This window comes from Heterodontus francisci, chromosome 24 (genome assembly GCF_036365525.1).
Source record: "Heterodontus francisci isolate sHetFra1 chromosome 24, sHetFra1.hap1, whole genome shotgun sequence".
Lineage (NCBI taxonomy): Eukaryota > Metazoa > Chordata > Chondrichthyes > Heterodontiformes > Heterodontidae > Heterodontus > Heterodontus francisci.
Genome location: NC_090394.1, coordinates 28,632,953 through 28,659,008, shown reverse-complemented (window position 1 = coordinate 28,659,008; position 26,056 = coordinate 28,632,953). Strand labels below are relative to the sequence as shown.

Here is a 26,056-nt window from a genome sequence, read left to right as displayed (position 1 = left end):
GGGAAGGTAACATACCCTGAAGTGAACCACACTTGTGAAAATCAGAAAAAAATTAAAAGGTCAGTATGGATTTACCCACTGAAGAACCGAAAGATCAAGTTACAAATCCAAAACTAATCAAACCCAACAAATTTAGAGTCAGAACTCAGCAAGAACAAGAGGCAGAGGGAAATCCCAGATGTCCACTGTCACACTAGAGATGAGAATGAATAATGTGCCAGAACCTGAATGGTGAACGCCAGGTATTGTGGAAGCAGTAGTTAAGGGGTTAACACGTGTACAGACAGGGAACTTTGCAACAAGCAGTAACAGAAATTTGCACTGTGCAAGCTTCACCAACAATCACACGGTCTTGGAGATTAACATTCCTAAAGTAGTGGTGTGAGAGAAACTACAGCCCCATTTGACAACATGTAACCAAATATTTCAGGGCATCAGGTCAAACATGGGCAAGGAAACCTCCTGCTGATTACCACCTACCATCCTCCCTCAGCTGATGAGTCAGTACTCCTCCATGCTGAACACCACTTGGATGAGGGTGGCAAGGGCGCAGAATGTACTTTGCATGGGGGACTTCAATGTCCATCACCAAGAGTGGCTACCGCGGTAGCACCACTACTGACTGAGCTGGCCGAGTCCGAAAGGACATATCTGCTAGACTGGGTATGCGGCAGGTGGTGGGGGAACTAACACGACGGAAAAACATACTTGACCTTGTCCTCACCAATCTGCCTGCCACAGATGCATCTGTCAATGACAGTATTGGTAGGAGTAACCATCGCACAATTCTTTTGGAGACTAAGTCCCGCCTTCACATTGAGGATACCTCTCATCATGTTGTGTGGCACTATCACCGTGCTAAATGGGATAGATTTCGAACAGATCTAGCAGTGCAAAACTGGGCATCCATGAGGCACTGTGGACCATCAGCAGCAGCAGAATTGTACTCAAACACAATCTGTAACTCACAGTCTGGCATATTCCCCACTCTACCGTTACCATCAAGCCAGGAGACCAACCTTGGTTCAATGAAGAGTGCAGGAAGGCATACCTCAAAATGAGGTGTCAACCTGGTGAAGCTACAACACAGGACTGCTTGTGTTCCAAACTTCATAAGCAGCATGCAATAAACAGAGCTAAGCGATCCCATAATCAACGGATCGGATCTAAGCTCTGCAGTCCCGCCACATCCAGCCGTGAATGGTGGTGGACAATTAAACAACTAACTGGAGGAGGTACCTCCACAAATATCCCCATCCTCAATGATGGGGGAGCCCAGCACATCAGTGCCACAGATGAGGCTGAAGCATTTACAGCAATCTTCAGCCAGAAGTCCCGAGTTGAATATCCATCTTGGCCTCCTCCTGAGGTCCCCAGCATCACAGATGCCAGACTTCAGCCAATTCAATTCACTCCGCGTGATATTAAGAAACGACTGAAGGCACTGGATACTGCAAAGGCTATGGGCCCTGACAATATTCCAGCAATAGTACTGAAGACCTGTGCCCCGGAATTTGCCGCGTCCCTAGCCAAGCTGTTCCAGTACAGCTACAACACTGGCATCTTCCTAGCAATGTGAAAAATTGCCCAGGTATGTCCTGTACACAAAAAGCAGGACAAGTCCAACCCGACCAATTACCGCCCCATCACCCTACTCTCAATCATCAGTAAAGTGATGGAAGGTGTCATCGACAGTGCGATCAAGCGGTACTTGCTTAGCAATAACTGCTCAGTGACGCTCAGTTTGGGTCCCGCCAGGGCCACTCAGCTCCTGAACTCATTGCAGCCTTGGTTCAAACATGGACAAAAGAGCTGAACTCAAGAGGTGAGAGTGACTGCCCTTGACATCAAAGCAGCATTTAACCGAGTATGGCATCAAGGAGCCCTAGCAAAACTGACGTCAATGGGAATCCGGGGGAAAACTCTCCTCGGTTTCAGTCATACCTAGTGCAAAGGAAGATGGTTGCGGTTGTTGGAGGTCAATCATTTCAGCTCCAGGACATCACTGCAGGAGTTCCTCAGGGTAGTGTCCTAGACCCAACCATCTTCAACTGCTTCATCAATGACCTTCCTTCAATCATAAGGGCAGAAAGGGGATGTTTGCTGATGATTGCACAATGTTCAGCACCATTCATGACTCCTCAGATACTGAAGCAGTCCGTGTAGAAATGCAGCAAGAGTTGGACGATATTCAAGCTTGGGCTGAAAGGTGACAAGTAACATTGGTGCCAGGCAATGACCATCTCCAACAAGAGAGAATCTAACCATCTCCCCTTGACATTCAGCTGCATTACCATCGCTGAATTCCACACTATCAACATCATAGGGGTTACCTTTGACCAGAAACTGAACTGGAGTAGCCATATAAATACCGTGGCTACAAGAGCAGGTTAGAGGCTAGGAATCCTGCGGTGAGTAACTCACCTCCTGACTTCCCAAAGCCTGTCCACCATCTACAAGGCACAAATCAGGAGCGTGATGGAATACTGTCCACTTGCCAGGATGGGTGCAGCTCCAACAACACTCAAGAAGCTCGACACCATCCAGGACAAAGCAGCCTGCTTGATTGTCATCCCATGCACAAACATGTGACTCCAGACCCACAGCAATGTGGTTGACTCTTACATGCCCTCTGAAATGGCCTAGCAAGCCATTCAGTTGTACCTAACCGCTACAAAGTCAATAAAAAGGAATGAAACCGGACGGACCACCCGGCATCGACCTCGGCACCAGAAATGACAACGGCAAACCCAGCCTTGTTGACCCTGCAAAGTCCTTCTTACTAACATCTGGGGGCTTGTGCCAAAGTTGGGAGAGCTGTCCCACAGACTAGTCAAGCAACAGCCTGACATAGTCATACTCACGGAATCAGACCTTACAGACAATGTCCCAGACACTGCCATCACCATCCCTGGGTATGTCCTGTCCCACCGGCAGGACAGACCTACCAGAGGTGGTGGCACACTGGTATACAGTAGGGAGGGAGTTGCCCTGGGAGTCCTCAACATCGCCTCCGGACTTCATGAAGTCTCATGTCATCAGGTCAAACATGGGCAAGGTAACCTCCTACTGATTATCACCTACCGCCCACCCTCAGCTGATGACTCAGTACTCCTCCATGTTGAACACCACTTGGAGGAAGCACTGAGGGTGGCAAGGGCACAAAATGTACTCTGGGTGGGTGACTTCAATGTCTCGATAGCACCACTACTGACCGAGCTGGCCGAGTCCGAAAGGACATAGCTGTTAGACTGGGTCTGCGGCAGGTGGTGGGGGAACCAACACGAGGGAAAAACATACTTGACCTCGTCCTCACCAATCTGCCTGCCGCAGATACTTCTGTCCATGACAGTATTGGTAGGAGTGACCACCGCACAGTCCTTGTGGAGACGAAGTCCCGCCTTCACATTGAGGATACCCTCCATCGTGTTGTGTGGCACTATCACCGTGCTAAATGGGATAGATTTCAAACAGATCTAGCAATGCAAAACTGGGCATCCATGAGGCGCTGTGGGCCATCAGCAGCAGCAGAATTGTACTCAACCACAATCTGTAACCTCACGGCCCGGCATATCCCCCACTCTACCATTACCATCAAGCCAGGAGACCAACCGTGGTTCAATGAAGAGTGCAGGAGGGCATGCCAGGAGCAGCACCAGGCATACCTCAAAATGAGGTGTCAACCTGGTGAAGCTACAACCCAGGACTACTTGCATGCCCAAACTGCGTAAGCAGCATGCGATAGACAGAGCGAAGTGATCCCATAACAAATGGATCAGATCTAAGCTCTGCAGTCCTGCCACATCCAGCCGTGAATGGTGGTGGACAATTAAACAACTAACTGGAGGAGGTGGCTCCACAAATATCCCCATCCTCAATGATGGGGGAGCCCAGCAAATCAGTGCGAAGGGTAAGGCTGAAGCATTTGCAACAATCTTCAGCCAGAAGTGCCGAGTTGAATATCCATCTTGGCCACCTCCTGAAGTCCCCAACATCACAGAGCCAGACTTCAGCCAATTCGATTCAATCCACGTGATAGCAAGAAATGACTGAAGGCACTGGATACTGCAAAAGCTATGGGTCCTGACGGTACTCTGGCAATAGTACTGAAGAACTGTGTTCCAGTACTTGCTGCACCCCTAGCCAAGCTGTTCCAGTACAGCTACAACACTGGCATCTACCCTGCAATGTGGAAAATTGCCCAGGTATGTCCTGTACACAAAAAGCAGGACAAGTCCAACCCGGCCAATTACCGCCCCATCAGCCTACTCTCAATCATCAGTACAGTAATGGAAGGTGTCATCAACAGTGCCATCAAGCGGCACTTCCTTAGCAATAACCTGCTCAGTGACGCTCAGTTTGGGTTGCGCCAGGGCCACTCAGCTCCTGACCTCATTACAGCCTTGGTTCAAACATGGACAAAAGAGTTGAACTCAAGAGGTGAGGTGAGAGTGACTGCCCTTGACATCAAGGCAGCATTTGACCGAGTATGGCATCAAGGAGCCCTAGCAAAACTGAGATCAATGGGAATCAGGGAAAACCCTCCGCTGGCTGGAGTCATACCTAGCACAAAGGAAGATGGTTGTGGTTGTTGGAGGTCAATCATCTGAGCTCCAGGACATCACTGCAGGAGTTCCTCAGGGTAGTGTCCTAGGCCCAATCATCTTCAGCTGCTTCATCAATGACCTTCTTTCAATCATCAGGTCAGAAGTGGGGATGTTCACTGATGATTGCACAATGTTCAGCACCATTCGTGACTCCTCAGATACTGAAGCAGTCCATGTCAAAATGCAGCAAGACCTGGACAATATCCAGGCTTGGGCTGATAAGTGGCAAGTAACATTCGCGCCACACAAGTGCCAGGCAATGACCATCTCCAACAAGAGAGAATCTAACCATCTACCCTTGACATTCAACAGCATTACTGTCGCTGAATCCCCCACAATCAACATCCTCGGGGCTACTATTGATCAGAAACTGAACTGGAGTAGCCATATAAATACCGGGGCTACAAGAGCAGGTCAGAGGCTAGGAATCCTGAGGCGAGTAACTCCCCTCCTGACTCCCCAAAGCCTGTCCACCATCTACAAGGCACAAATCAGGAGTGTGATGGAATACTCTCCACTTGCGTGGATGGGTGCAGCTCCAACAACACTCAAGAAGCTCGACACCATCCAGGACAAAGCAGCCCGCTTGATTGGCACCCCATCTACAAACATTCACTCCGTCCACCACCGATGCACAGTGGCAGCAGTGTGTACCATCTACAAGATGCACTGCAGCAATGCACCAGGGCTCCTTAGACTGCAGCTTCCAAACCCCCGACCTCTAAAAACTAGAAGGAGAAGGGCAGCAAATACATGGGAACACCACAACCTGCAAGTTCCCCTCCAAGTCACACACCATCCTGACTTGGAACTATGTCGCCGTTCCTTTACTGTCGCTGGGTCAAAATCCTGGAACTCCCTTCTCAACAGCACTGTGGGTATATCTACCCCAAATGGACTGCAGCGGTTCAAGAAGGCAGCTCACCACCACCTTCTCAAGGGCAATTAGGGATGGGCAATAAATGCTGGCCTGGCCAGTGACGCCCACATCCCATGAATGAATTTTAAAAAAATTCTTGTCTCATTGCACAACACCAGGTCTAATATAGCCTGCTCCCTGGTTGGCTTCAGAACGTATTGTTCCAAGAAATTATCCCGAAAACATCCTTTGTCCTCCTCAACTTTCTACCTCTGCCCATCTGATTTTTCCAGTCGATCTGTAGGTTAAAATCCCCCTTAATTATCGCTGTACCTTTCTGACAAGCTGCCATTATTTCTTCCTTTGTACCCCGTCCCACAGTGTGTTCGGTGGCCTGTACACCACTCCCACAAGTGACTTTTTGCCTTTATGATTTCTCATCTCTACCCAAACTGTTTTTACATCCTGGTCTCCTAAACTTAGCTCATCTCTCTCTATTGCGCTAATACCATCATTAACTAACAGAGCTACCGATCCACCTTTTCCTAGCTTCCTGACCTTCCTAAATGCCATGTATATTTACATTGTTGTACACTGTTGGCAGGAGTACCTTCACTTTCATCATTGCGCTCAAGGATGTTACATTTATATTGAGTTGTGCAGTTTTCAGCAGGGAGGGGTTGTTAAACCTTAATAGATTTGGTTCCTTTGCAAACATTCAAACTGAAGAAATGTCTCCAATGGTGCATTTACACTGAGTCTGAAATTCACTCTGTTTGGGTTTAGACACAGGTGGGGCACTTCTCCCTTCAAGGAACTGGAAAGATGGGGGTGAAGCCCCACTCTGCTGGGAATTGGCCCATTTCCACTATTGCCAAAAATTCTGGCAGTGGGTGGGAGGGTTGCCTGAATCTTCTGTCCGTGCTCCCTACAGCAAGGGATTGTGTCTGGGAGATCTTCCCAGGCGTTGTGGGTGGGGGAGGTGGTGGGGGGTGGGGGGCGGGGGGTGGCGGGGAGGAGCGGTGTTTGGGTAGGTGGGGGCAACGAATGTACTCTCGGGGTGGGTCATGTGGTAAAAGCTTTTAAGGAGGCTACGTGCCTCCATTTCTTTACATGCATTTTATTTATAACCCATTTTTGACTGGGTATCCTGGACATCAACTATTCCAATGCTATACTGTCTGTCTCTCCCCCCTCCCTCCCCACACTATGTCCTTTTTTCCCTACCTGCTGTCGGCTCCTTGGCTGCGGCCTGTCAGTCGGGCTCGCTGTTGGGAGGGAAAACCGGTGACAAAAGTTTTAGATACATTCTGCAGTTAATTTCTGGTGGCATGTCCCAATTATGTGAATACCCTGTCCCTGCAATTTCACACAGGATCTGTGACTCTGGCAATTAGCAGGGCAGAACAATTGGAGTTTTAACTCCTATAAATTGAACAAGTGCAGTTTTGGCTTTGCACTTACAGGAAACCTGTGGATTGTAAATTGGTTGTCAGGGTCTGAATTGAAGCAGAGCGAGGTTGCTCATCTTCATTCTGGTGTCAGTTGGAGTCTAACTCCTGACTCGGGCTGCACTTGTGCTGCAGCTGCAATACCAACGTGAAACAAGACTGCTTCCCATTGATCTGGTTGCAGTGTAACTACAGCCTGGATTAAATACTGAAATTTGAGACATTGGCCATTATTATAGTAAGGATATATCTACAAATGCTCATGTGATGTCATTATAGTGATGGAGACCTGGCTGTCAAGAGCTCCCAAAGTTGTTGCAGTAAGTCTGGATTAGTGGGGTTTGCCCAGGCCACTCCCCTAGTCAGACAATGCACTTTTTCCAATGCCCAGATTCACTTTGTCACACTTCTGTGTTTTCCTTTAGGATTTATGATGGGCGGCAGCCCATTCTCTCCATCATGGATACTGACCTGATTAAAACCGTCTTCATAAAAGAGTTTTATACTTTGTTTACCAACAGACGGGTAAGTATTCACCTGCACTGAGGGATATTTGCTCTTTACTGCTTTTTTTCATGACTACAATTAGCCCTTGTTTTCTTTATCTATTTAGACTTACTTTGGTGGTCCAGCTAGACATGCAGGGTAAAGGTCAAGCTTACGAAACAAAAGCTGCATGTCTGGGGGGAGAAGAATATGTTTGATAGGGAAAACCTAATGGGCCGATGCTGTGAGTTAGTGTCCTACCTCTAGCTCTATCTTTGGGTTCAACCAACTTCCTAGTGATTCCCTGCCCAAGTTTGCCCTTTGGAAGTTTGGACTGAACCATATAATTGAGGTAGAGTAGAAGGTGCATCTCACCCAAGCTTTATCTGACTTGTTGCTTGGAACTTGCACCCCTCACCTTGGAGAGTGGATTCTGTAATTGTCTTGAATTCTGACACAATTTTCACAGCTTGATTTGTGTTACACAGGAGAGGGATTTATTAACAGCAAACGAAAACAGGTACAATATCCTGCATGGTCTGTGAAGAACCCTAATCACTGTTATTTTTATGGAAGCCTGGAGATGGACTTTTCCTCTTTCGGGGTGGGGGGGAAACAGAGTGAAATGCCCATTTATAGTTTACAACTCACTGAGTGTTGTGGCAATGTTTGGGTTTCAAATGTGTAATTTCATTAATAGTACTGAAAAAATAGCAAGAGGAGGAAGTGATAAATCCGATGATGTGAAACAAATGGATACATATGGAAACAACAGTTGATTTTATGTTTATTGTGGAGATTGGAGGGATGTGTGCAACTCATGCTATGTAGCAAACTAATAACCCATGATTTATATTTGTACTCTGTCTATGGTGCATACAATGGCAATAATCTATTGAAATGGAATACTTCAGTTTGTTTGTGAATATCTAAACTCTCATCTGCTCTTTGCAAGCAAAGGAAACCCAATAAACTACAAGTCCTAGCAAGAGTTGATCAGCTGTGTGTGTTGTACAACTGCTTCCTCCTGGAATCCCAATTAGAGCATGGATTTTTTTTTAATTAAAGGCAAAAACGGGATTTAAATAATTTTGTGGAAGGTGGGATTATTTGATGTGAAGTTGTGCCCTAGAATCCTCGGTGCCAAAGGGGAATAATTCACACTGTGAGGAGCAGCTGTAGAATGATCACATTTCTGGCTATTCATTAAACTGACAGTTTAGAGGAGCAAGAAACATTCACTTTTGTGCAGTTAACCAGAGCAAATTAATTATTAAATGTACACATTTTATACATTATCTGCAAAGCTGTAAACCACATCATTGTGGGCAGCCATAGTGCAGAGAAATGATGATGGGGTGGGGGTTCAGGGTTGACGGCAGGGTTGTGGCAGGGGTGGGCGCGGGGGGGTGGAAGTGGAGATTAAGTTTTAAAATGAAATCTGTGCACTTAATTGGTATTCATTTAGGAACAGTTTATTTATACAGAAAATCGATGGAAGGAACACACCAAACCTGAACCCACAGTGAGAGGATGATGCAGTTCAATGTGTACACCTGACCTCACTACACAGTCAGTGACTCACTCTGGTAACCTCTTGAAATGCATAAAATTTATGTCATAGGTGGAGGCCATTGGGCCCATCGTGTCTGTGCCAGCCAAAAAAGAGTTATCCAGCCTAATCCCACTTACTAGCTCTGGGTTTGTAACCTTGTAGGTTACAGCACTTCAAATGAATATCAAAGTTTTTTTTTAAAATGTGATGAGGGTTTCTGTCTCTACCACTCTTTTCAGGTAGTGAGTTCTAGATTCCCTACCACGAACTGGGTGAAAACATTTTGCTTCAACTTCCCTCTATTCCCTCTGCCAATTACTTTGCCCCTGCTTATTAACCTCTCTGCTAAAGGAAATAAGTCATTCCTATCCACTCTATCTAGGCCCCTCAGTTTTGTAAACCTGAATTAAATCTCACCTCAGTCTCATCTATTCCAAAGAAAACAACTCTAGCCCATCTAATCTTTCCTCATAGCTAAAATTCTCTAGTTCTGGCAACACTCTCGTAAATTTCCTCCATACCCTCTCTAGTGTGATCACATCCTTCCTGTAATGTCCAATGGCACCAAGGCACAAAGGGGTAGAAATTAGTTTAGGAGGATGGGAATATAGGAACACTCAGGGACATGGTCACAGAAGACTTAGAAACTCATGATATAAAGAAGAGACAACACAGATTTATGAAAGAGAAATCGTGTTTGAAAAATCCGTTTTTTTAAGATATAACTAGTAAGATGGATAACAGGGAACAAGTGGATGAAGTGTATTTGGATTTTCAAAAAGCATTCAATATGTTGCTACACAAGAAAGTATTACCCAAAATTAGGACTCATGCCATTGGGGATAAAATATTAGCATGGATTGAGGATTCATTAAAGAACAGAAGACAGGGAGTAAGAAAAATGGGGCATTTTCAGATTGGCAGGCTGTAGCTAATGGAGTATCACAAGTATCAGTACTTGGGCCTCCGCTATTTACAATCTATATTAATGATATAGATGAAGGGGATTGAGTGTAATGTATCCAAGCTGGTTGACGAAACAAAGTTAGCGAGGTGGGAAAGTAATCAGTGAGGAAGATGCAAAGAGGCTGCAGTGGGATATAGACAGGTTAGGTGATTAGACAAGAACATGGCAGATGGAATACAATGTGATGAAGTGTGAGGCTATCCAATGTGGTAGGAAAAATAAAAAAGCAGAATATTTTTTGAATGGTGAAGAGATTGGGAAATGTTTACATTCAAGGGGACCTGGGTGGTCTTGTACATGAAACACAGAAAGTTAACATACAGGTACAGCAAGGAAAGCAAATGTTTCGTTAACTTTCATTATAAAGGGATTAGAGAATAATAATAAAGAAGTCTCAGTGCCATTGTACATAGCATTGGTGAGGCCACACCTGGAGTACTGTGTGCAGTTTTGATCTCCTTCCCTCAGGAGGGACATATTTAGACTGGAGGGAGTACAACAAAAGTTCACGAGACTCGTTCCTGGGATGAGGGTACTGTCCTCTAAGCAAAGACTAGTCCTATATTCCCTGTAGTTTAGAAGAATGAGAGGTGATCTAATTGAAGTATAAAAAATTCTTAAAGGTCTTAACAGGGTAGATGCTGAGAAAATGTTTCCCCTGTCTGGGGAATCTAGAACACAGGGTCACCGTCTCGGAATAAGGGGTCGACCCATTCAGGCCTGAGATGAGGAGAAATTTCTTCATTTAAAGGGTTGGGAATCTTTGGAATTCTCTGCCCCAGAGTGCTTGGATGTTTTGTTGTTGAGTATCTTCAAGAGAGAGATCAATAGATTTTTGGAAATTAAGGGATATAGGGATCGTGCAGGAAGGTGGAATTGAGGTAGAAGATCAGCCTTGATCTTGTTGAATGGTGGAACACACTCGAAAGACCAAATGAGCTTCTCCTGCTCCTATTTTTTATGTTCTTGAGCCTGCTCCACCATTCAATCACATCATGGCTCATCTGTATCTCGAATCAATTTATCTGCCTTGGCTCCATGATTCCTTGATACCTTAACTTAAATATTAATCTCAGTCTTATAATTGTCCCAGCTTCCACAGTATTTTAGATGAGAGAATTCCAGATTTCTGCTCGGCTCATTTTAGGATCTGAAATAGACAGTGTAATTAGAGGCCAGATTATTGTCCCAAGCTGGGCCTCAGGCTTCATTGGAGTAATTTCGTGATCTGCTGATGCTGGGTGCCGAATACTGACATGGATTGCCTGCGATTCCAGCAGTGACTCTTTGGTAGTTTGGTTGGGGGGAAGCGGGTGAATGGGGGAAGGTGGGCAGGCAGTGTTGCTGTGGAGCCAGAAGGTGCACTCCTGCTCCCGCTGGCTCTACATTAATGTAATTTGCAACAAAGAAAAGTGCCTTTTGTTGCCAGCCCCTGGATTGTCCAGTTCTGGATCTCTGCTTCGTCCACATATGGAACCAAAGAACTGAGGCCTAGTGTACGTGAATCAGTTCTGGTGGATTTCCGGAATTAGTCCAAAATGGGAATTAAGCCCCTGCTGATGTATTAAGTGGCCACCAGGGAGGCCTGAGGATCGCCTTGTCCAATATTACATTGGACGCATTTCAGGGGCCCTTGGGATGCAGGAAACAACTCTGAGATCTTGCCACATTTTGCCCTTGTCCTGTGCCCCAAAAAAGACACAGTGCAATCCAATTGTTCTCCCTCCTCCACACACAATATCCCTCCCAATGCAGCCTGAGTCCACTGTGCATTTTGAGCAGAATTCCGTTTATGAATTAATATGTAATTGAACCCCATAGGTAATTTAAAAAATGATATTGTCTTCCTACTTTTTCTGTAGAACCTTGGTATGGATGGGCCAATGGAAAAGTCTATTCTGATTGTGGAAAATGACCTTTAGAAGAGAGTGTGCTTTCACCAAACTTCAACAGTGGGAGACTGAAAGAGGTAAAGACCCCCAATCCCGCTCCCCAATAGATCGAATCCTTTTTCTGTGCTTCTACTTGTGATGTGTAAGATTAGATATTTAGACAAGATTCAAAATCATGCAATAATTATTGACTTCTTATGATGTTGAAGGAGTAGCTGCTGATACACACGGAGGAACGATAATATAAGACGTTAAAATACAAAGTAATTAAGACATTGATAGACAACTTGTTCACATCGACAAGGGTTCAAGGTGATCAGACTCTGTGTTAACTTCACTTGAGCATGTCCAGTACCACTTCGAGAACATTCTGATAATCTCGGCTTTACCGTTTCCTTGTGTAAATTAAAAAGACACCCTTATTCCTAACTAAGATTGTTCCCTTGAAAGGCCTCCCATCAATTGTGATCTTTGTCTTAGCCTAACAGCCATCTGTTTTACTACCTCGTCAGAGATACCTGACTCTCCTGGCCTTTATAAAACCATTCTATAAAACATATGGTAACCTGATTGCCTCCTTACTTAGAATGCTGCAAAGACAGGCTTCACTAGACACAGTTTCAATCTTTAGCTGGCCATTTGTTAAGTATACCATCTTTACATAGAAAGCCTTATTATAAAATTGAAGCCTTCCTCTTGCATGCTGAGGTTCAGCTGGGGCAGCTAGTTATTAGATTATTGAGTCACAGATTACCAACAGTCTCAGCTGATGCTATGGTCTGATTACTATTACTGAGACTTTCATCTGTATCGTGTGGTAATGATGTTTTAAAGAGGGAAACATTCTAAAGGATCAGCTGCCAATCCTTGAGGGGAGATGTACCTGAAAAATTGATCAACAAGATGGTCTTCAAGAAAGCATTTAATGGCAGAAACCTCCAGAATGTAGAAGTGAGGCTCTTTCCCCAATGTTTGGATGATGGAAAGGAGAGATAGAAGCCCAGAGTTGACCTATTGGAGGGGATGTAAGGTAGGCTGAGGTTGCAAAGTCATGTAGGGTGAGGCCATGGAGGGATTTGAAGGCGTGGATAAGATTTTAGGTTTATATATTGGGAGATGCAACCAGTGTAGATCAACAAGTCCGGGTGATGGGTATGGGATATGCATGGTTGAGTTTTGAAGGAGTGTGCAGATGGACTCACAGATGAAGTGCATGTGTTCTTCACGCCTGGTGTGGCTTCGGGGACTGGGAAAGGGCTGTGAGGAAGTAGTTTCTGTTTGGAGTTGAAGGAGCCATGGATTGCTTCTGCCTGCCAAGGTAATCCTGAAGTGATGGGAAGACTATAGCTGAAGAGTGTGAAGTAGCGTAGAAATGTTTCACTGCTCCAGAATCATTCTGGAGAACAAAGATAACTCCTGGATTTTATCTGCAATGTCAACCTTCTCCTTAAACCCCTTTCCCTGCCTCTCCACCCTCATCTCCAAGTCTGAGGAGGTCGGGGCATTCTTTGTCACTGAGATTCAGACCATCCATTCAACTGCCTCTGCTTCACCTCCCCACCCCCGCTCCTCTCCATATACTAACCCTGAGCCCAGACTGTTTCTAGTTTCCCTTCGTTCTCCCCTCATGTCCTCTCCAAGTTCATCTCATCCATGAGACCCACCTCCTGCTCCCTTGACCCAATTCCCATCACTTGCTGACCACCCAACTTCCTCTCCTGCCCCCGATGCTCATTGAGATTGTAATTCACTCCTTTTCGAGCAATGCTTTTATCCCCACTCCCCATTTCAAAACTGCTGTCATCATGCACTACCCCCAATAAACCCCAGGCCCCTTTGTCCTTGCTAACTATCACCCCATGCCCAACATCCCAAGTCCTCCATTATGGAGTTTTCTCTCAATCTGTGTTACTCTTTTTTCCGCAGCTTGATGTTTGCATCTCCTCAATCAGGTGTTCTCCCCACCTCTCCTCTATTGTCCAGTTGAGTAGTACTACGCTCATGCAGTTCCACTCTTAACCAATCCGATGGTAGCCAGAGCATCTCCAGCAATGGCTTGTCTTCCCGTGAAATGCAACATTACCTCTGGAGTCCTCTGAAGATGAACCATCATCTACAGTCCCTGCCACACTCTGTAAACTTCATATCATCTGGAATTCCACTATCCATATCCTGCACCAAGTACCACTGCTCTTCCCATCCCTCCCAGTGCCTTCAATGTAAATATTTGCCCTTGGGCTTAAATCTCATCTTGGCTTCATTCCTCCCCATCTCTGCAACCTCCTGCAACACCACCACCCAACTGCACCCCCGCTCAACACCGACCTCTCTGTTTCACTGACTCTGGCCTTTTGTGCATCTTCCCCATTCCATCCCCCTCATCTCACTGTTGGCAGCCATGTTTTCAGCTGCCTTGACTCCACACTGGAATTCACTGCCTTAGCTTCACTGCCTCTCCACATTCCCCCTCCTCCTTTTAAATCCCATCTGTTTGACTGAGCCTTAGGCCACCCCTCTGAATATTTCCTCCTTTGGTTTGGCATCCATTTGTTTTTGATTCAACCTTGGGACTTTTCCTACATTTAAAGACACAATATAAATGCAAGTTATTTGCTTTTATTTTTTCTTGTAGATGTACCGAAAGAAGGTTTTTAAACAAAACCAAACCCAATGGGTGGCTGAAGAAAGGCCACCAATGGTGGGACAAAGAAAATTGATGATGCACTAGAGGCTAGAATTGGGGAACGCAGAGATCTCTGAGGACTGTACAGCCGGAGGAGCTTACAGAGATAGAGAGGGGCGAGGTCATGGAGGGATTTGAATAGCAGGATGAGAATTTTAAATTTGAGACATAAGATTGTGAGACCATGCAGGGTACGAGTGCAGTGATGATGAATGAATGGGACCTGATACAAGTTCGAACATGGGCAGAGTTTTTGTTGAGTTCAAATTTATGGAGAGTTGAAGGTGGAAGACTGGCCAATAAGAGATTTGGAATAGCCAAGTCTGGAGCTAAGAAATGACATGATAACCATTCAACCTTATTATTATATATTATTATTATAGTCTGGTCTGCCTGCTTCTGATTTCAGAGTGAAGTCAGCAATTTTCGAAGGGATCTACTCCTGACCAAGAATTCATTGAGGTGGCCAGTATGGATACAAACCTCAGTATGAGCAAGAGTTTTAAGAAGGAATTCACTAAATTCAAGATCATTTTTGTCTCAAGTTGCTAATCCCCCAGGATTACCCTGGAGTCTCCAGGAATTTGAGACAAATCTCCAGGAGCAGTGAGCAACTCGAGAAAAATCAGAAGGGCTTTTTATTTAAGGAATTCTTTGGACACTTTGTTTACTCGTTATAAAAATATTGGACATGGGATAATATGCTGATTGGCAGTCAAAAATTATCCAATCTGGGAATGAAGGGTCTGTTCACTTTCTGATTGGATAGGAAGATGGAGCACCACGAGATGGACATGACAAGTGACCAATGGCCAGAGTGTGGCAGTGGGGGGGTGCGAGGGGGGCAGGGGTGTTGGAGACAAGTGGTCATGTAATGAAATCTCCAGTAATATGTACAACCATATTTGGGTCCAGTCCAGCTTTGTGTACATCCCTTACTTTAGTTGCACATTTTCCTCCCCAGATGTGTTCAATAATCAATCACTACATAGAAAATCTTGTAAAAAATGCAGAAAAGAAAGCAAAGCTGAATGAACCTGCCGACATGAAGAATGGGGTAATTTGTCTGTCTGATTACAGATCTGCAATCCTCCACAACAAACCTTTCCGAGCCCATCAAATCATTTTCACTTTCACTAATTTACACTGTTCTTGGAGTGAAATTAACGAGACATTCACTGACTCTTCCGTGAACTGATTGATTGTTCTGTGTTAACCAGTTTTACCTGCTTATCAGCTGGTTGTGATGGGACATAATAACTTCTCATTGCAGCTCATAAACATACAGCTTCCATACTGGAGAACCTTATATGCACTTAGATACGAGCATACCTACATACAAACATACGAATTAGGAGCTGGAGTAGGCCACTCGGCCCCTTGAGCCTGCTCCACCATTCAATAAGATCATGGCTGATCTGATTGTAACCTCGACTCCAAATTCTCACCTACCCCCCGATAATCTTTTGCCGCCTTGCTTATCAAGAATCTATCTACATTTGCCTTAAAAATATTCAAAGACTCTGCTTCCATTGGCTTTTGAGGAAGAGAGTTCCAAAGACTCACGACCCTCAGAGAAAAAATTTATCCTCATCTCTGTTTTAAATGGGTGACCCCTTATTTTAAAATAGTGTCCCGTAGTTCTAGATTCTCCCACAAAAGGAAACATCCTTTTCACATCCACCCTGTCAAGACCCCTCAGGATCTTATGTGTTTCAGTCAAGTCACCTCTTACTCTTCTAAACTCCAGTGGATACAAGCCTAGCCTGTCCAACCTTTCCTCTTAAGACAACCTGCCCATTCCAGGTATTGGTCTAGTAAACCCTCTGTTCTGTACCTGTCAGTTTCTGCTTTGTGAGTTTATACTGTACCAGTCAGTTTCTGTTATGTAAATTTGTATTTTGTTATGTACCTATCAGTTTTTGCAATGTGTGTGGATTTTGCTTCATTCCTGCCAGTTTCTGGTATGGCAGCATGGTTTTGTTTTTTTCTGGTAGGTGAGTGTTGCTTTCTTTCTTTTTCTATTCTATCATTCAATTTCTGGTATGAGAGTGTGAGTTTCATTCTCTATCTCTGGTCTACGGCTTCTCTGTATCTGGCAGTTTCTGATTTTAAGTGTGGCGTTATCTGTACCTGTTAGTTTCTTTTATGTGAGAAATGTCTTACTCTGTATCTTTCAGCTTCAGATATGTGTGTATGGCTTGTACTCTGTCATGGTCAGTTTCTGGTGTGTGTGGGTTTAATCTTTATCTTTCATTCTCTGGTTTATAGGTGTGGATTCATTTTTTATCTTTCATTGTCTGGAATTTGAACTTTGACTTGTACCCTTCCATTTCTAATATGTGGGTGTAGTTTTTAATCCATGTATGTCATTCTCTGATATATGAGCATGGGTTCTATTCTGGAATATGAGTGTGGATTTTATACTGTGTCTCTCATTGGCCAGGATGTGATGGTGATTTTTAATTTCTGTGTCAGTTTCTGACATGTGGGTGTGATTTTTTTTTTGTGCTCCATACATATCATTCATTGGAATCTAAGTGTAGATTTTATTCTGTACCTGTCAGTTTCTTATATGAGAGTGCGGGTTTTAGTCTGTATCTATCTGGTATATGAATCTGCTTAATTGTGTGTGGGTTTTACTCTGTAACTGTCAGTGTCTGATGCATAAGAATAGGGTTTTCGTTGTACATGCCAGTTTCTGGTATGCTTGAGAGATTTTCACTTTATACCTGTCAATTTCCAATATTTCAGTATGGATTTCACTCTGTATGTAAGTCTCTGGTGTGTAAATATGTGTTTTATTCTGCAGCCCTCATTTTCTGGGATGTGAATGTGGATTTTACTCTGTACTTGCCTGTTTCTGGTATGTGAGTCTGGGTTTCAATCTGTATCTGCCAGTTTCTCGTATGTGAGGGTTGCTTTTATTATGTGCCTATCAATTTCTGTGAATGGAATGGACTTTCTGTTCAGATTTAATCTGTACTTGTCCGTTGATAGTATATGAATGTAGGTTTTACTCTGTACCTGTCAGTTTATGGGCAATGAATATGGGTTTATTCTATACCGACCAGATTCTGGTATGCGTCTGCTGTTTTATTCTGTACTTGTCATTTTCTGGTATATCGTTGTGGCTTTTGATCTGTACCTATCAGTATCTGTTACTTGAGTAGGTTTTACTTTATACCTGTCAGTTTCTGGTACATGAGTGTCAGTTTTAATCTGTACCTGTAGGTTTTGGGTATGTGAGTGTGGGTTTATTCTGTATCATTCAATCTCTATCATGTGAGCAGCGGCTCTTCTCTGTATCTGTTGGTTTCTGGGATGCGACTGTGTGTTTTATCTGCATCTTTCAGTTTCTGATACTTGTGTGTTTTTTTTCTGTACCTGTCAATGTCTGCTATCTGAGTATGTGTGTTATTCCTACCTTTCAATTTCTGTTATGGAGGAATTGATTTTACTCTGGACCTCTTTGTTTTTGGTAGATGTCTGTGGGTTTTACGTTGTATTTGTCCATCTTTGTTATCGGAGTCTGACCAGAGGCTGACACAGATAAATCAATCAATGGTTTTATTTTATTCTCTGTACATGCCAGTTTCTGTTCTGTGAGTGAGGGTTTTAATCTTTATTTAAACTTTTTAAAGACTTTCTAACGTGTTTTTCATTCTGTATCTGTCAGTTTCCAGTTGATGAGTGCGCTTTTTATTGTGTACCCATCAGTTTCTTGTACGTGAAATTGAGGTTCACTCTCTATCGTTCTTGCTCTGTATCTGTCAGTCTCTGGTGTGGGCATGTTTATTTTAATCTGTGTCTGTCAGTCTCATTTAAGTGATTGTTGTGTATCTGTGTGCGTGTGTGTTCAGTGTTTAGTTTCAGTAACCGGATCACCAATGCTATCTACACCCAACCCCTCACCTATCCTAATTCTTGCATTTGTCAAAATATCTAAATTCAATTTACATTTACAGTGTCCTGCTAATTTCCAGCTGTTTGATTTATGAATTACTACCACAACTTCTGTCCATTAAATACCAACCCAGCTTTCAGTTGTTTGATAATGACACAGTTCAATATCTGATACTCATTGAGGCAGCTTGTGTATGTGAGAGTTATTAAGTTTCAGTCAGCCCCTTAAGATTTATCTATTCTGTGTCTCTCTGTGTTAACGTTGTCAGACTGTGAATATTTTTATATTTGCCAGTCTGTATTGCTATGTGTCGTTGTGGGATTAATTTTAATCTTGTCAGTCTCTGGTACTGTATGTAAATGTGTGAATGAATATGTAATTGCCAGTCTCCAGTACTTTGTGAGTGTTCGATTAAATCTGTACGTCACAGTCTCTGGTGTTGTACATCGGTGCAAAATTGAATCTGTACCTGTCCGCAGTGTGCTGTATATGAGTCTGGCACTCATTGTTCCAAATGTTCTTCTCTGCTACTGTATGTTAATACATCATTCATTTTGTATCTGTCAATCTATGATGGTGTATGTCAATATCGTATTTATTCTCCAACTGTCATTTTCTGCTACTGCGTGTTTTGTGGGATTATTTCTGTGCCTGCCAGTCTCTGGTACTCTGTGAAACTTTTAAATTTTGATGTTCAGAGACTTGGGTGTACTCGTAAAAGGAACACAGAAGCTTGCAAGTACAGGCAGATGGCATGTTAGCCTTTATTGCAAGGGCAATGGAGTACAAGAATAAGGAAGACTTGCTACAATTGTGTAGGGCTTTGGTGAGACTACACATATGGCTCTGTATAATGTGGGAAAATGTGAACTTGTCCACTTTGGCAGGAAGAATAGAAAAGCAGTATATTATTTGAATGGAGAGAGACTGCAGGGCTCTGCAGTACAGAGGGATCTGGGTGTCCTGGTGCATGAATCAAAAAAGTTGGTATGCAGATACAGCAAGTGATTATAAAGGCAAATGAAATGTTGCCATTTATTCTGAGGGGAATTGAGTACAAAAGTAGGGAAGTGTTGCTACAGCTGGACAGGGTCTTAGTTAGACCACATCTGCAGTACTGTGTACAGTTTTGGTGTCCTCACATAAGAAAAAAAATAATTGTATTAGAAACATAGAAAATAGAAGCAGGAGTAGGCCATTCGACCCTTCGAGCCTGCTCCGCCATTCATTATGATCATGGCTGATCATCCAACTCAGTAACCTGTTCCTGCTTTCCTCCCATATCCTTTGATCCTTTTCGCCCCAAGAGCTGTATCTAACTCCTTCTTGAAAACATACAATGTTTTGGCCTCAACTGCTTTCTGTGGCAGCAAATTCCCCAGGTTCACCACTCTCTGGGTGAAGAGATTTCTCCTCATCTCAGTCCTGAAAGGTTTACCCCATATTCTTAGACTATGACCCCTAGTTCTGGACTCCCCCACCATTGGGAACATCCTTCCTGCATCTACCCTGTCAAGTCCTGTTAGAATTTTATAAGTTTCTATGAGATTCGCCCCTCACTCTTCTGAACTCCAGCGAATATAATCCTAACCGACTCAATCTCTTCTCATGCGTCAGTCTCGCCATCCCAGGAATCAGTCTGGTAAACCTTCGCTGCACTCCTTCTATAGCAAGAAAATCCTTGCTCAGATAAGGAGACCAAAACTGCACACAATATTCCAGGTGTGGCCTCACCAAGGCTCTGTATAATTTCAGCAAGACATCCCTGCTCCTGTACTCGAATCCTCTCGCTAAGAAGGCCAACATGCCATTTGCCCATTTTACCGCCTGTTGCACCTGCATGCTTACCTTCAGTGACTGGTGTAGGAGAACACCTAGGTCTCATTGCATATTCCCCTCTCTCAGTTTATAGCCGTTCAGATAATAATCTGCCTTCCTGTTTTTGCTACCGAAGTGGATAACCTCACATTTATCCACATTATACTGCATCTGCCATGCATTTGCCCACTCACTCAACTTGTCCAAATCTCCCTGAAGCCTCTCTGAATCCTCCTCACAATTCACCCTCCCTCCCACTTTTGCGTCATCTGTAAATTTGGAGATATTACATTTAGTTACCTCATCAAATCATTAATATATATTGTGAATAGCTGGGGTCCTAGCACCAATTCCTGCGGTACCCCACTAGTCACTGCCTGCCATTCGGAAAAAGACCCGTTTATTCCTACTCTTTGTTTCCCGTCTGCCAACCAATTTTCTATCCATCGCAATACACCACCCCCAATCCCATGCGCTTTAATTTTACACGCTAACTTCTTATGTGGGACTTTGTCGAAAGCCTTCTGAAAGTCCAAATAAACCACATCCACTGGCTCCCCCTTATCAACTCTACTAGTTACATCCTCGAAGAATTCTAGTAGATTTGTCGAGCATGATTTCCCTTTCATAAATCCATGCTGACTCTGTCCAATTCTACCACTGTTCTCCCCCAAGTGCTTTGCTATAAAATCTTTGATAATGGACTCTAGAATTTTCTCCACTACTGACATCAGGCTGACTGGTGTATAATTCCCTGCTTTCTCTCTACCTCCCTTTTTAAATAGTGGGGTTACATTAGCTACCCTCCAATCTGTAGGAACTGTTCCAGAGTCTATAGAATCTTGAAAGATGACCACGAATGCATCCACTATTTCTAGGGCCACTTTCTTATGGACTCTGGGCTGTAGATTATCAGGCCCTAGGGATTTATCGGCCTTCAATCCCATCAATTTCCCCAACATCATTATTCACTAATACTGATTTCCTTCAGTTCCTGTCTCTCACTAATCCCTGTGTTCCCTGACATTTCTGGTATGTTATTTGTGTCCTCCTTTGTGAAGACAGAACCAAAGTATGCATTTAGTTAGTCAGCCATTTCTTTGTTCCCCATAATAAATTCCCCTGTTTCTGACTGTAAAGGACCTACATTTGTCTTCACCAATATTTTCTCGTCACATACCTATAGAAACATTTACAGTCAGTTTTTATGTTCCCCTCAAGCTTACTCTTGTACTCTATTTTCCCCTTCTCAATCAAACCCTTGGTCCTCCTTTACTGAATTCTAAACTGCTCACAATCCTCAGGTCTGTTGTTTTTTTCTGGCGAATTTGTGTGCCTCTTCCTTGGATCTAATGCTATCGCTAACTTCCCCTGTAAGCCATGGTTTGGCTACCTTTCCCATTTTATTTTTGCGCCAGACAGGAATAAACAATTGTTGCAGTTCATCCATGCGCTCTTTGAATGTTTGCCATTGCCTATCCACCGTCATCCCTTTAGGTAATGTTTCCCAATCTACCATAGCCAACTCGTGCCTCATACCTTCGTAGTTTCCTTTATTATGATTCAGGGCCCTAGATTCAGAATCAACGATGTCACTCTCCATCTTGATGAAGAATTCTATCATATCATGGCTGCTCATCCCCAAGGTGTCTCGCACAAGTAGATTGTCAATTATTCCTCTCTCATTACACAATACCCAGTCTAGGATGGCCTGTTCTCTAGCTGGTTCATCAACGTATTGGCCCAGAAAAACCATCCCATATATATACTCCATGAATTCCTCCTCTACGGTATTGTGACTAATTTGATTTTCCCAATCTATATGCAGATTAAACTCACCCATAATTACAGATGTTCCTTTATCGCATGTGTCTCTAATTTCCTGTTTAATGCCATTCCCAACATCACCACTACAGTTTGGGGGTCTATATACAACCCCCACTAATATTTTTTGCCCCTTAGTGATTCTCAACTCTACCCATACAGATTCTACATCGTCAGAGCTAATATTCATCCTCACTATTGCGTTAATTTCCTCTTTAACCAGCAATGCAGCTGCACTGCCTTTTAGTTTTTGTCTGTCCTTCCTAAATAGTGAATACCCCTGGATGTTCATTTCCTATCCCTGGTCACCCTGCAGCCAAGTCTCCGTAATCCTGACTATATCATACCCGTTTACATCTATTTTCACGATTAATTCATCCACTTTATTGCGAATGCTACACGCGTTAAGGCACAAAGCCTTAAGGCTTGACTTTTTAACATTACTTGTCCTCTTCCCACTATTTGTCACTGTGGCCCTGTTTGATTCTGGCCATTGATTTCTCTGCCTATCACTTTTCTTATTCCCCTTACTGTCTTTTGTTCTTGTCCTTGATCCCCCCCTCCTCCGACTCCTTGCAAAGTTTCCCATCCCCTGTCATTTTAGTTTAAACCCTGCCCAACCACTCTAACAAATACACCCCCTAGGACATCTGTCCCGGTCCTGCCCAGGTGTAACCTGTCCAGTTTGTACTGGTCCCACCTCCCCCAGAAGCAGTCCCAATGTCCCAGGAATCTAAAACCCTCCCCCTCACACCATCTCTTCAACCACGTATTCATCTGATATATCCTGCTATTTCTACTCTGACTAGCACGTGGCACTGGTAGTAATCCTGAGATCACTACCTTTGAGGTCCTACTTTTCAACTAACTTCCTAACTCCCCATATTCTGCCTTTAGGACCTCACCTATTTTTTTTTTACCTACGTTGTTTCTATCAATATGTACCCACGACCACTGGCTGTTCACCCTCCCCCTTCAGAGAAGATTCACTCAACTGATTTCTGGGATGAAGGGGTTATTGTATGTGGAAAGGTTGAGCCGGTGTTGGGTCTGTATTCATTGGAGTTTTAAAAAATGAGAAGTGATCTTATTCAAACACACAAGATCCTGAGGGAACATGACAGGGTAGATGCAGAGAGGACATTTCCCCTTGTGGGGTACTCTGGAACTAAGGGCACAGTTTAAAAATTAGGGGTCTCCCATTTAAAAATGAGATGAGGAGAATTTTTTTCTCTGAGGGTTGTATTTTATCCTTATGAGGAATTTAAATCATTTTATTTATTTTTCCCCCGTTGGATAACAGTGATGGCCAACAGTGCTAAGATTATCATGTCCATGCCAGCACTCTGCAGGAACAACTCAGCTAGTCCCATTTCCTGCCCTTTCCCTGCAGCCCTTCAAATTTTTCTCTTCAGGTATTTATCCAATTTCCTTTTGAAAGCCTTGATTGAATCTGCCTCCACCACACACTTTTCCACCACAGTGCTTTTCAGATCCTAACCACGCGCTGTGTAAAAAATAAAGTCTTTCCGCATCTCACTGTTTGGTTCTCTTGCCATTCACCTCAATGCGGTGGCCTCTGGTTCTCGAGCCTTCGATAGGTCTGCCAGGGCAGTCCTGTTAGTGGGCTGTTCGGGTTTGGGGGACTGTGAGGTTGGAGGCCATGGAGGGAAGATCTCCAGAGGAGATGAAGTCCCTGACTGTCCTGGAGACAATGTCTTGATGTTCAGTGGTGGGCTCACGTTCCGGGGGAGATGGGAAGAAGTGTCAGAGTAGACTTTCAGCCTCTGCTCGGTAGAGGTCGACACACCAGACGACAACAGCAACACCCTTGTCAGCAGGGTTGATGACAATGTTAGGGTTGGACTTGAGAGAATGGGTGGTGCAAGTTCAGAGGGAGATAGTTTAGAGCAAGTGAAGGGAGCACAGAAATTGAGACGATGAGAACTGCCACATGAAAATGTAAAGATCAAAAGAGGCTAAGAGGCCAGAGGGAGGGGTCCAGGTGGAAGGAGAGTACTGGCAATGGGTAAAAGGGTCACTTTTGCAGGGGGATGACTCCTGGCTAAAGAAGTAGGTGTAGGGGCAAAGACAATGGCAGCATCACGCCGAGCTCCAAATTCATTGCGGTGGGGAAGAAGAGGATGAAGCTGAGGCCTTTGCTAATGACAGAATCGTTCCGAGACAGAGAGGGGAAAGTCAGAGAGTATCATGACTACGCAGCAAGAAGTAAGATTAGAAGTTGGAGCTTGCGATCCATTGTGCCTGAAAGGAAAATAAAAAGTTTTTTGTGTTGTCTGATGATACAAAGGATGAAATGAAACTGTGGACTGGAACAGCTTTGAGATAAAGTGAGATAAAGCAGTTCAATGAATTCTGAATGTCTCGGAGATATTTGTAATCCTGTGTGGGTCCAAAACCTGAAGGATGGAATTTTAGTTGGAATCCATGTGGAATAAGCCCGAGCCGGAGACAGTAGCTGAGGAAGGAGTTGTGGCTGTGAAAGTGAGTTTTAGTAGTTACCTGATCAAATATGAGAAGGGAAATATCAATAAAGGTGAACAAAGTGAAAGAAACAAATGGAAATCCTATCAGAGAGAAGAGCAGAACTTCCTCAAGGTGGGCATTCCTGGAAGAGAAGTGGCAGTGAAATAAACACTAATCCAAGAGCAAAATACTGTAGATGCTGGAAATCGAAACAAAAGCAGAAAATGCTGGAAATACTCAGCAGGTCAGGCAGCATCTGTGCAGAGACAAACAGAGTTAATGTTTCAGGTCGATGGCCTTTTGTCAGAACTGGGAAAAGTTAGAGATGTAATAAATTTTAAGCAGGTAAAATGGGGAAGGTTGGGAAAAAGAACAAAAGGGAAAGTCTGTGATAGAGTGGAAGATAGAAGAGATTAAATCCCTGGGCCCTCGACCATGTCCATTTCATTTCCCACATTACTGCTGTCACTCCCTCCCTTCCATCCCAGAACCATGATCGGGTTCTCCTTGACCTCACCTTCCTCCCACCAGTCTCTGTATTCAATGGATCATCCTCCGCCATTTGGCCACCTCCCGCGTGATGCCATCACCAAACAAATCTTCCCCTCCCCTTTCAGCATTTCAAAGGGATTGTTCCCTCTGATACCCAGGTCCACTCCTCAGTTACCCCCAATACCCTCTCCCCTTCCCACGGCACCTTTCCATGCAAGCACAGGAGATGCAACACCTTTCCGTTTACCTCCTCACCTCTCACCATCCAAGGCTCCAAACACTCCTTCCAGTTAAACAGTGATTTACGTGTACTTTTTTTCAATTTAGTGTACTGTTTTCACAGCTAACCATGCAATTGACTGTATACCGGAGAGATCAAATGCAGATTTGTTAATCACTTTGTGGAACACCTCCCGATCTACGGGTCGTTTGCCATTATCAATGTCCACCTTGCTCTCATGCTAACCTCTCTGTCTTTGGCTTACTGCAATGTTCCAATGAAGCTCAATGTAAGCTTCAGGAACAGCACCTTTATCAGCACGTTAACTCTGTTTCTTTCTCCACAGATGCTCCCAGACCTGCTGAGTATTTCCAGCCTTTACTGTCTTTATTTCAGAGGACAGGCCATTGCAGAAGGTGTAATACCTGCCCATTTACCTCCTTTCTCCTCACTATCCAAGGCCCCAAATACTTCTTTCAGGTGAAGTAGTGATTTACTTGTACTTCTTTCAATTTAGTGTACTGTATTCGCTGCTCATAATGTGGTCTCCTGTACATTGGCGGGGCCAAATGCAGATTGGGTGACCGTTTTGCAGAACACCTCCGCTCAGTTCGAAAGCATGACCCCGAGCTTCCGGTTGCTTGCCATTTTAACGCCCCCACCCCCTGCTCTCATGCTGACATCTCTGTCCTGGGATTGCTGCAGTGTTCCAGTGAACATCAACGCAAGCTCGAGGGACAGCATCTCATTTACTGATTAGGCACACTACAGCCTGCCAGACTGAACATTGAGTTCAATGATTTCAGAG

At 44.1% G+C, this 26,056-nt stretch overlaps 1 pseudogene; it reads left to right on the top strand.

Annotated features, from left to right (window-relative positions):
* The first annotated feature begins 2,117 nt into the window (after positions 1-2,117).
* The window catches only part of LOC137383604 (cytochrome P450 3A9-like), a 46,706-nt pseudogene continuing 22,767 nt past the window's right edge, over positions 2,118-26,056 (top strand).